This window comes from Pristiophorus japonicus, chromosome 1 (assembly GCF_044704955.1).
Source record: "Pristiophorus japonicus isolate sPriJap1 chromosome 1, sPriJap1.hap1, whole genome shotgun sequence".
Classification (NCBI taxonomy): Eukaryota; Metazoa; Chordata; class Chondrichthyes; family Pristiophoridae; genus Pristiophorus; species Pristiophorus japonicus.
This window is the reverse complement of record NC_091977.1, coordinates 521,377,485-521,389,681: the sequence shown is the minus strand read 5'-3', so window position 1 is coordinate 521,389,681 and position 12,197 is coordinate 521,377,485. Positions and strand designations below refer to the sequence as shown.

At 45.1% G+C, this 12,197-nt stretch overlaps 1 protein-coding gene across 2 annotated transcripts in view; it reads right to left on the bottom strand.

Annotated features, from left to right (window-relative positions):
* The window catches only part of LOC139277593 (guanine nucleotide-binding protein G(s) subunit alpha), a 352,449-nt gene that overhangs the window by 70,423 nt on the left and 269,829 nt on the right, over positions 1-12,197 (bottom strand). The window contains exon 1 of one of the 2 annotated variants that reach the window (XM_070896281.1): positions 9,825-9,958. The exons of the other annotated variant lie outside the window; for it this stretch is intronic. The gene's annotated coding sequence lies outside the window, so the exon portion shown is untranslated. Of the gene's footprint in view, positions 1-9,824; positions 9,959-12,197 lie in introns of those variants that run through there. 2 annotated transcript variants of the gene reach the window in all.

The following is a 12,197-nucleotide window of genomic DNA, read 5'->3' as shown; positions in this document are numbered from 1 at the left end:
TCGTAGGTTACCTGTACAGGTGTGCCTGGCCGAGTATAAAAGGCAGGCCACCAGGTGTGATCCTCACTCTGGAGTTAACTAATAAAGGACTAAGGTCACTACAGTTCAAGTACAATACATTGCCTCGTGGAGTCATTATTAGAGCATCTAAGGACACAACACTAATGACCAGATAAGCTGGTGTAGTGATGTTGGGCGGGACACTGGGGTAACTCCCCTTCTCTTCTTCGAAATAGTGCTGTGGGATCTTTTATGTGCACCCGAGAGGACAGTTCAATATCTAATCTGGAAGACGGCACCTCCAACAGTGCAGCACTCCCTCAGTACTGCAATGGGAGTGTCAGCCTGGATTACACGCTCAAGTCTCTGGAGTGGGACTTGAACCCAAAAGGGTGCTACCCACTGAGCCACAGCATGCACAGGTAAATGATGGTGTCTTCCTTTACTCCATTCGTCTGGCTCTTTAGTCCTGTAACCGTAGGAACTTGGGTTGCCAAAAATGAGACCCAAATCAGCGAAGGCCTTGACCCAGTGATCGTTGTATGAGAATTATCCGTTCTTCTTAACAGTATAAGGCCAACGTTGGGTAACACACAAGTGCTGTTGCTCCAACAATCTGTGCGGCGGTGCTGTGGGACCTGGGTTTGTGCCCGCAACCCCTCAATTTCAGCTTGACCATCAAGGCACCCGAAACGCAGTCCCTTCTCCCCAGCATTAGTGGGAGTGGGGGTGGGGGGAAGGCAGGAAGATAAATGTTTAATTGAACGGAGTGACTGCTGCCAACGAACAGGAAACTACACAGAAGCGTTCTGCGCATTAAATCTGTGGTACTTCAAGTCTAAATGTATAATAATATCGTCATAGCGCATGCCTAAATCTATGGATTCTATGGAGCGGTTTACTAATGCATTATAATAGCACGAGTTGGTTTAAGTATTAATGTATGATATTGTCACGAAGTGATGGTTGCAAAGATTTATTTGTACAGTGCACGAGCTCCGTGTGAATGGAAAGGAGAAGAACACTAATAAAAATAAGAAAATTAATTATAAAATGGTCGTTTACTGTGTTTTGCTGGCACAGATTTCATTTTCCTGTTCGGTAGCAGCAATTCTCTTTTCACCTCCCCCTCCCCTCCCTCCCTCCCTCTCTCTGCAAGTGTTTTCTTTGTGATGGCAACAATATTTTCTTTTCAGTCGGCGAACAACTGAAGAAAAACACAAACTACTTCAACTGCGTTGGCAGCAGTCGCGTCCTTAATTGAATCATAAAATGGTTACAGCAAGGAGGCCATTTGGCCCATCGAATCCGTAGCGGCTCTCTACAACAGCACTTCAGTTGTCCCACTCCCCTGCCCTTTCCCCGTAGCCCTGCAATGTTTTCCTTCAGGTGTCTACCCAACTCCCTTTTGAAAGATAAGATTGAGTCTGCCTCCACCATCTCTCAGGCAGTGTATTCCAGATCCTAACCACTCGCTGTGCAAAAAACTTCTGTCTTACATCACCTTTGGTTCTTTTTCCAATCATCTTAAATCTGTGTCCTCTGGTTCTCGACCCTTCCACCAGTGGGAACAGTTTCTCTCGGAAATGTACTATTGCCTGAGCACGAGAGCTAGTCACCATCCTGTAATCCCCAATTGAAGATAGGCACACAATGTGAGGGAAATTGAGCATCATAATGATATTTGGCAGATACAGGATTTAAATGTAATTTAAAAAAAAATAAATGTCCTGTTTATGACTCAAAGCAACCTTAGTGGGCACGTGTTTCAACGAGTAATTTCCTGCACAATTTATACAAGGCCCAACATTGTCTCTGCTAACCACAGCATCAGCAGGTGGAAAGGTAGATGCAGGTTCCTTGTTTATTGAATTGTTACAAGCCAATTGCATTCCCATCCACTTAAGCTGCTCTATATCGGCTGAATCATCATCTTCGGCAGTCCCTCGGAATCGAGGAAGACTTCCTTCCACTCTAAAAATGAGTCCTTAGGTGGCTGAACATTCCAAAACGAGAACCACAGCCCCTGTCACAGGTGGGACAGATAGTCGTTGAGGGAAAGGGAGGGTGGGACTGATTTGCCGCATGCTCCTTCCGCTGCCTGCGCCTGATCTCTGCATGCTCTCGGCGATGAGACTCGAAGGAAAAAGAGTGGGAGAGCTATAATGATAGGGGATTCAATTGTAAGGGGAATGGATAGGCATTTCTGCGGCCGTAACCGAGACTCCAGGATGGTATGTTGCCTCCCTGGTGCAAGGGTCAAGGATGTCTCGGAGCGGGTACAGGGCATTCTGGAGAGGGACGGTGAACAGCCAGTTGTCGTGGTACATAGAGGTACCAATGATATAGGTAAAAAAACGGGATGAGGTCCTACAAGATGAATTTAGGGAGCGAGGAGCTAAATTAAAAAGTAGGACCTCAAAAGTAGTAATCTCAGGATTGCTACCAGTGCCACGTGCTAGTCAGAGTAGGAATCGCAGGATAGCTCAGATGAATACGTGGATTGAGGAGTGGTGCAGAAGGGAGGGATTCAAATTCCTGGGACATTGGAACCGGTTCTGGGGGAGTTGGGACCAGTACAAAACAGACGGTCTGCACCTGGGCAGGACCGGAAACAAAGTCCTAGGGGGAGTGTTTGCTAGTGCTGTTGGGGAGGAGTTAAACTAATATGGCAGGGGAATGGGAACCTATGCAGGGAGACAGGGAAGTAGAATGGGGGCAGAAGCAAAAGATAGAAAGAAGAAAAGTAAAAGTGGAGGGCAGAGAAACCTAAGGCAAAAAGCAAAAGGGTCACATTACAGTAAAATTCTAAAGGGGCAAAGTGTGTTAGAAAGACAAGCCTGAAGGCACTGTGCCTCCATGCGAGGAGTATTCGGAATAAGGTGGATGAATTAACAGTGCAGACAGCAGTTAACAGGTATGACGTAATTGGCATCACAGAGACATGGCTCCAGGGTGACCAAGGCTGGGAACTCAACATCCAGGGGTATTCAACTTTTAGAAAGGATAGACAGAAAGGAAAAAGGAGGCGGAGTGGCTATTGTGTTCCTAACACAGGTGAGGCTGCACACAGGGAAGTTAAAGTAACAGTGACCTCAGTCTTTAATAAGACACTCCAGAGTGAGGAACAGGCCTTAGGGGCTAGCTTATATACAGTGCTCCCAAGAAATGCTGGGATTCCTTGGGACTTCAGGGGATGAGCTCTCTGGTGGCGGAACATGGGAGTGCATGCTTTACAGATACATAACAGTGACATTGCTGGTTAAAGTGGAAATTAGTGCAATAGTAAGAAAGGACATTAGCTTGGATGATGTGGAATCGGTATGGGTGGAGCTACGGAATACCAAAGGGCAGAAAACGCTAGTGGGAGTTGTGTACAGACCACCAAACAGTAGTAGTGAGGTTGGGGGCAGCATCAAACAAGAAATTAGGGATGCATGCAATAAAGGTTCAGCAATTATCAAGGGTGACTTTAATCTACATACTGATTGGGCTAACCAAACTGGTAGCAATGCGGTGGAGGAGGATTTCCTGGAGTGTATTAGGGATGGTTTTCGAGACCAATATGTCAAAGAACCAACTAGGGAGCTGGCCATCCTAGACTGGGTGATGTGTAATGAGAAAGGGCTAATTAGCAATCTTGTTTTGCGAGGCCCCTTGGGGAAGAGTGACCAGAACATGGTAGAATTCTTTATTAAGATGGAGAGTGACACAGTTAATTCAGAAACTAGGATCCTGAACTTAAGGAAAGGTAACTTCGATGGTTTGAGGCGTGAATTGACTAGAATAGACTGGCAAATGATACTTAAAGGGTTGACGGTGGATAGGCAATGGCAAACATTTAAAGATCACATGGATGAACTTCAGCAATTGTACATCCATGTCTGGAGTAAAAATAAAATGGGAAAGGTGGCTCAATCATGGCTAACAAGGGAAATTAAGGATAGTGTTAAATCCAAGGAAGAGGCATATAAATTGGCCAAAAAAAGCAGCAAACCTGAGGAGTGGGAGAAATTTAGAATTCAGCAGAAGAGGACAAAGGCTTTAATTAAGAGGGGGAAAATAGTGTATGAGAACAAGCTTGCCGGGAACATAAAAACTGATTAGTGAAGACAAACGTAGGTCCCTTGCAGTCGGATTCAGATGAATTTATAATGGGGAACAAAGAAATGGCAGACCAATTGAACAAATACTTTGGTTCTGTCTTCACGAAGGAAGACACAAATAACCGAGGGGACCGAGGGTCTAGAGAAATTATTAGGCGCAAAATTGTGTTAGGAAAATTGATGGGATTGAAGGCCGATAAATCCCTGGGGCCTGATAGTCTGCATCCCAGAGTGCTGAAGGAAGTGGCCCTAGAAATAGTGGATGCATTGGTGATCATTTTCCAACAGTCTATCGACTCTGGATCAGTTCCTATGGACTGGAGGGTAGCTAATGTAACACCACTTTTTAAAAAGGGAGGGAGAGAGAAAGTGGGTAATTATAGACCGGTTAGCCTGACATCAGTAGTGGGGAAAATGTTGGAATCAATTATTAAGGATGAAATAGCAGCACATTTGGAAAGCAGTGACAGGATCGGTCCAAGTCAGCATGGATTTATGAAGGGGAAATCATGCTTGACAAATCTTCTGGAATTTTTTGAGGTTGTAACTAGTAGAGTGGACAAGGGAGAACCAGTGGATGTGGTGTATTTGGACTTTCAAAAGGCTTTTGACAAGGTCCCACACGAGAGATTAGTGTGCAAAATCAAAGCACAGTATTGGGGATAATGTAGAGAACTGGTTGGCAGACAGGAAGCAGAGAGTTGGGATAAACGGGTCCTTTTCAGAATGGCAGGCAGTGACTAGTGGAGTGCCGCAGGGCTCAGTGCTGGGACCCCAGCTCTTTACAATATATGTCAATGATTTAGATGAAGGAATTGAGTGTAATATCTCCAAGTTTGCAGATGACACTCAACTGGGTGGCGGTGTGAGCTGTGAGGGGGCTGCAGGGTGACTTGGACAGGTTAGGTGAGTGGGCAAATGCATGGCAGATGCAGTATAATGTGGATAAATGTGAGGTTATCCACTTTGGGGGCAAAAATGCGAACACAAATTATCTGAATGGCGGCAGATTAGGAAAAGGGGAGGTGCAACGAGACCTGGGTGCCATGGTTCATCAGTCATTGAAAGTTGGCATACAGGTACAGCAGGCGGTGAAGAAGGCAAATTGTATGTTGGCCTTCATAGCTAGGGGGTTTGAGTATAGGAGCAGGGAGGTCTTACTGCAGTTGTACAGGGCCTTGATGAGGCCTCACCTGGAATATTGTGTTCAGTTTTGGTCTCCTAATCTGAGGTAGGACGTTCTTGCTATTGAGGGAGTGCAGCGAATGTTCACCAGACTGATTCCCGGGATGGCTGGACTGACATATGAGGAGAGACTGGATCAACTGGGCCTTTATACACTGGAGTTTAAAAGGATGAGAGGGGATCTCATAGAAATGTGTAAGATTCTGACGGGACGGGACAGGTTAGATGCGGGTAGAATGTTCCCGATGTTGGGGAAGTCCAGAACCAGGGGACACAGTCTCAGGATAAGGGGTAGGCCATTTAGGACTGAGATGAGGAGAAACTTCTTCACTCAGAGAGTTGTTGAGCTGTGGAATTCCCTGCCGCAGAGAGTTGTTGATGCCAGTTCATTGGATATATTCAAGAGGGAGTTAGATATGGCCCTTACGGCTAAGGTGATCAAAGGGTATGGAGAGAAAGCAGGAAAGGGGTACTGAGGGAATGATCAGCCATGATCTTATTGAATGATGGTGCAGGCCCGAATGGCCTACTCCTGCACCTATTTTCTATGTTTCTATGTTGAGGTGCTCAGTGCCCTCCCGGATGCACTTCCTCCACTCAAGGCAGTCTTTGGCCAGGGACTCTCAGGTGTCAGTGGGGATGTTGCACTTTTTCAGAAAGGCTTTGAGGGTGTCCTTGTAATGTTTCCTCTGTCCACCTTTGGCTCGTTTGCCGTGAAGGAGTTCCGAGTAGAGCGCTTGCTTTGGGAGTCTCGTGTCTGGCATGCGAATAATGTGGCCCGCCCAACAGAGCTGATCAAGTGTGGTCAGTGCTTCAATGCTGGGGATGTTGGCCTGGTCGAGGACACTAACGTTGGTGCGCCTGAGCTCCCTGGGGATTTGCAGGATCTTGCAGAGACATTGTTGGTGGTATTTCTCCTAAATACACGTACAGCAACAGTACTGTAACATCAGCACAGCTACAGCACGATGATGCCCAGATTACACAGTATTTACAGCACAGAAATAGCCCATTCGGCCCAACAGGTCCATGCCGGTGTTTATGCTTCCCGCGAGCCTTCTCACACCCTACCTCATCAGCATAACCCTCGGTTCCTTTCACCCTCATATGTTTATCTAACTTCCCCTTAAATACATCTATGCTATTCGCCTCAACCACTCCCTGTGGTAGCAAGTTCCGCATTCTAACCACTCTCTGAGTGAAGACCTTTCTCCCGAGTGATTTATTAAATTTAATATGGCCGCTAGCTCTGGTCTCCCTCGAAAGTGGAACCATTCTCTCGACCGCTAACCTATCAAACCCTTTCATCATCTTTCAGACCTGCTTCAGGTTGCCCTTCTGCCTTCTCCTTTCTGGATGCTCCTAATTTTCGCTGTTTTTTTAATTTTAAACGGGCAATGGATATCAATCAAGACAAATTATCCTAAATATTTCATAAATTGCACAAGGCACTCAAGTGATCAGAATCTACGAAACCGGGAAAAGCTAAGTATATAATGGGTTATGACATAGCAGTTTTTAAACACTGAACAATTCATCACTGCACTTTGAAGAACAAACTGTGCCGATTAATTAACCATACCGCAGCATCAGAGATTTATTGAGCAACACAAGTATTCCAGAATGTGGCCATTTTATTCCAGTTACCTGGAAACCACAGATAGCCCTAAAATAAACGGCTAAATCTATGCAAATCTCTATTGTTGTACTGGAGTTACAGGCTGAGGATATATTTTAAAAACAGAATCTGTACCCCTGTTTACTAGGCATCAAATCAGGTCTCCAAAAGTATCCTTAATATACATCTCTTGAAAACAAAATATTTGTAGTTTCAATTAATGTCAGTTTAAAAGCTTCGTTTATAAAGTTATTTAAGGGAACGGTAGCGTAGCGGTTATGTTATTGTAAGCCAAAGGCCAGAACGAATAATCCGCGGACACGAGTTCAAATCCCACCATGGGCAGCTGGGGAATTTAAATTCTATTAAATAAATCTGGAATTTAAAAAAAAGCTAGTACAGGTGCAAAGTAGCGAATCCAGAACTCCGTAAACCGTAATTGTCCCAAAACCGGACATTTTGCGCATCCCAGATGGAGTCGCCCAGAATCCGGAATTATTGTCCAAAAACCGGACCGTTTTGAGGCGGCCAAGATGGCGGTATCGGGCAGCGAGGGACGAGGAAACAAGTAAAAAGCGCAGCATCGAGGGGCCGCGGGAATCGGCGAGGGGCGGCGGACCTGAGGGAATCGGCAGGCGGCGAGGAGCGGTGTGAATCGGCAAGCCGCGAGGTCCGAAATCCAGCAAAACCCAAAATCCGGCACGGATTCAGTCAAGGATTCCGGATTTCAAACAAGAAAATTAATAGTCTGAAATCCGGAATCCTCGACTGAATCCGTGCCAGATTTCGGGTTTTGTCAGGTTTCGGACCTCGTCACTCAAAACCCGGCACGGATTCAGTCAAGGATTCCGGATATCAGACTATTGATTTTCTTGTCTGAAATCCGGAAAAAACCCAATACCGGCACGGACTCGATCTCGAGCATTCCAGATTTCGGATGTTGTACCTGTATCAGTAATGAAACTGCCAGATTATCGTAAAAACCCCATCTGGTTCACTAATGTCCTTTAGGGAAGGAAATCTGCCGTCCTTACCCAGTCTGGCCTATACGTGACTCCATACTCACAGCAATGTGGTTGACTTGTAACTGCCCCTCTGAAATGGCCTAGCAAGCCACTCAGTTGTATTCAAGACCAATTAGGGATGGGCAATAAATGCTGGCCTTGCCATCGACACCCACATCTCGCGAATAAGTAAAATGGAATCTGAGGAAGGACATTCTTGCTATTGAGGGAGTGCAGCGAAGGTTCTCCAGATTGATTCCCGGGATGGCAGGACTGACATATGAAGAAAGACTGGATCAACTAGGCTTATATTCACTGGAATTTAGAAGAATGAGAGGGGATCTCATAGAAACATATAAAATTCTGACGGGATTGGACAGGTTAGATGCAGGAAGAATATTCCCAATGTTGGGGAAGTCCAGGACCAGGGGTCACAGTTTAAGGATAAGGGGTAAGCCATTTAGGACCGAGATGAGGAGAAACTTCTTCACCCAGAGAATTGTGAACCTGTGGAATTCTCTACCACAGAAAGTTGTTGAGGCCAGTTCGTTAGATATATTCAAAAGGGAGTTAGATGTGGCCCTTACGGCTAAAGGGATCAAGGGGTATGGAGAGAAAGCAGGAATGGGGTACTGAAGTTGCATGATCAGCCATGATCATATTGAATGGTGCTGCAGGCTCGAAGGGCCGAATGGCCTGCTCCTGCACCTACTTTCTATGTTTCCGTGTTTCTTTTTGAAGTATTAATCCAATTCCCTTTTGAAAGTTAAGACTGAACCTGCTTCCCCGGCCTTTCAGGCAGCGCATTCCAGATTGCAACTCGCTGCGTAAAAAAAAAATGTCTCCTCATCTCGCCTCTGCTTCATTTGCCAATTCCCTCAAATCTGTGTTCTCTGGTTACCGACTCTCCTGCCACTGGAGATTGCTTCTCCTTGCTTAACTCCTCTCACCGAAACCCTTCGTGAACTTAAACATCTCAAATTTTAAAAGAAATTTCTTTTGAAATAGTTGGAACCTTATGAGGAACACGAGGAGCATTTTCTTTTGAGGGGGGTGGGAACCACCCCAGCCTACTTTATATTATTAGCAAAAGGAACACTCTCTATTTACGAATTAGTCCCTCAACACAGCTGTCTGGTGAAGGATCTGCTGCTGAGCACTGATAGACACACCAACTGGGACCTCCTTGCTAAACAGAAAATTGCGTGAATTATTATATTTATACACACATCCTTGGTGCTGTGTCCGTTTTCTTTGCAAAAAAAAGTTTTTTTTTCCCCCAAAAGGAACGACTCAAAACGCAGTGTTATTTATTTTTGGACGGGACCAAAAATGTGCAGCGATGAAACGCAGCGGGCGCAGGGCTGCTAATAATCGGGATCTTCGCATTCTACCTGGGGGCCACCTCACACTGACCTCCCTTTGTTTACTGCACATTGCGGGGATACTCCCTTTCACTCAGCCCGGCACATGTGACTCTGAGCCAGTTCCTGCTCTGCAGTGGTGCTGCTAAAAATAGCTCAGAACTCGCCTTGGCTCTGCCGCTGGTTTACATAAGCACTTAGGGGGGGGGGGGAGGGAGCATGCTCTGGCTGGTGGGTTAACGACCAGCGACACAATCCACAGCAGAAATATTCCAGCCAAAAGTAAAAAAAGGCAGACTGAAGTTGCAACAAGTTTTGACAGCAGACGATTTCTCGGGGGGGGGGGGGCGTTGGTGGGGTTGATTAAAAAAAGCATCTGTTCTATTTTAAATCTGGATAAAAACCTCCACCTTTCTGGAAATAAAACAAGAGATACCAGACGCTTTGCACCAAGAGGATTTTTTATTTGTGGCTGTTAATAATTCAGACGTATAACTTTATATAATCAGTTGATCCTCACAGAAGACATTTTTGTTTAAGCTCTTACCAGACACCATCATCATCATAGGCAGTCCCTCGGAATCGGGGAAGATTTGCTGCCACTCCTGAAGTGAGTTCTTTGGTGATTGAACAGTCCAACACGAGAGCCACAGACTCTGTCACAGGTGGGACAGATAGTTGTTGAGGGAACCCAGACCCTTACCAGACACACACTGTTAGGAAATACCGCTTCTTGCTGGTTATATAGTAATTAGCACTTTTACTAAATTGGTAAACACAGCCTGCATGATCTTTTCATGTGACTCCATACATGTTCAGCTTCCTGAAAGGGCTTTGAGCTGTAAGTAAATTGTGTAGATTTTACTTTTAACACACTTTTTTTTGACTTAAAGTACTTTAATTACAGTTTTTTAAAAAATGACTAATCGTATTGTAGACTACCACCATGTTCAGTAGTTAACATGGGTGGGTCACTAAGTGATTCCGTGTGACCAAAAATGGTTTGGAATCACTAATGTAGCACGAGTATACACGTTACCTGTTTGGTATTATAGCCGCCCCCACCCCCCAACCCAACCCACCCACCAGCAACTGGATGGGAAAAGATCTGCCTCAAAAACGGCTGGAAAAAACAAGCTAATCTTTGTTGATTTGCTGCCAGTATGTTTAATATTTTTTTTTAAAGTGCAATTTTAGGGTTCGCTGGGAAAGCAAGGTGATCCTTGTTTAAACCGTTCTACGACGTACAGCACACTGCATATTTACAGAGGCACCAAAAGTTTGCTGAGTTCCTCCCAAACGACCAAATGTGGCTCCTCGCTTCAAAAGCGGGGCGGACAAACCAGGAACTTATGTGGCCGTTAGTCATACTCCAGCTGTTGGCAAACTATTAAGAATCTATAATGGAGGGTGAAATTGCTAAGCACAAGTTAATAAGGTTCAGTCAGTATGCATTTATAAAAGGTAGGTCATGCTTGACAAATCTCGTAGAATTCTTCAATCAAATAACAGACAATAAAGGCATTACAGTGGGTATATGGTCCATGTGGATTTTTAAAAAGCATTTTACAAGGTACCACATTAAAAAAAAAAATGATGATAAAGATTATGGCACATGAATGAAGGGGCAATGTGGCCACATGAATAGAGAGCAAAAAGCAAAGAATGAAACATTTACATTCAGAGAACCTTGCACTACCTCAGGACCAAAGTGCTTTACAGCTAATTAAGTAATTTTGGAGTGCAGCCAATTTGCGCACAGCAAGCTCCCACAAACAGCAATGTGATGCTGACCAGATCAGCTGCTTTTTGTGATGTTGATTGAGGGATAAATATTAGCCAGGACACACCAGGGATAACTCCCCTGCTCTTCTTCGAAATAGTGCCGTGCGATCTTTTATGTCCACCGGAGAGAGCAGACGGGGCCTCGGTTTAACGTCTCATCTGAAGACGACACCTCCGACAGTGCAGCACTCCCTCAGCACTGCACTGGGAGTGCCAGCTCAGACTTTTGTGCGTTCAAGTCCCTGGAGTGGGACTTGAACCCACAACCTTCTGACTCCAGAGGCGAGGGTGCTGCCCACTGAGCCACGGCTGACACTCAAAGAACAGGAGTAAAAAGGGAGTTTGTCAGACGAGAAAGATGAGGTGATCTGGACTTAGAATTTGAGGAAACAAGATCAAAATTTGATGATGACACCAAACGGGGATCATGGCAACTTGTGACAAAGAAAGATTACGGAAGGGCTATTTAAGCAGGGCAGATAGGTGGCAGATGCAGGTCAATATCACTTTGGAAATAAGAATAAGGAAAAGAAATATACCTTAAATGGTAAGTTTTTGGAATGGAGTACAGGGACCTTGACGTGCAGATACACAGGACCTTAAAAGTGGCAGAGAGAGTAGATAAGGCCATAAAAAAGGCAAACCAAATGCCGGCCTGACCCTTAAAGGGCATGGGAAGAAAACATTAGAATTGGCTGCTCGTGGAGAAAAACACAGGCAAAGACTTGATGGGTCAAATGGCCTGTTCTCTTTTGTAATATTCCACAATTCTTGGTGGCAATTCATGAATTCTAAGTAGAACATAGATTCTTTTCGCAAGTATATGACTGCACAACAACTTGTATTATATAGCGCATTTAACGCAGCAAAATGTCCCAAGGGCTTCACAAGAGTGTAATCAGACAAAATTTGACGCCCAGCCACAAAAGGAGATATTAGGACAGGTGGCCAAAGCTTGATCAAAGAGGTAGGTTTTAAGGAGAGCGAGGTAGCAAGACGGAGATTTCGGGAGGGGATTATCCTACACAATGCAAATCACTTGGTTACAATTTGTGGGTCTGACTGGCTATTGCAGCTTTACGTAAACTGCTGTATGACGCGGTGCAAATTGCCAGAAATAAGGGGTCATCTATCA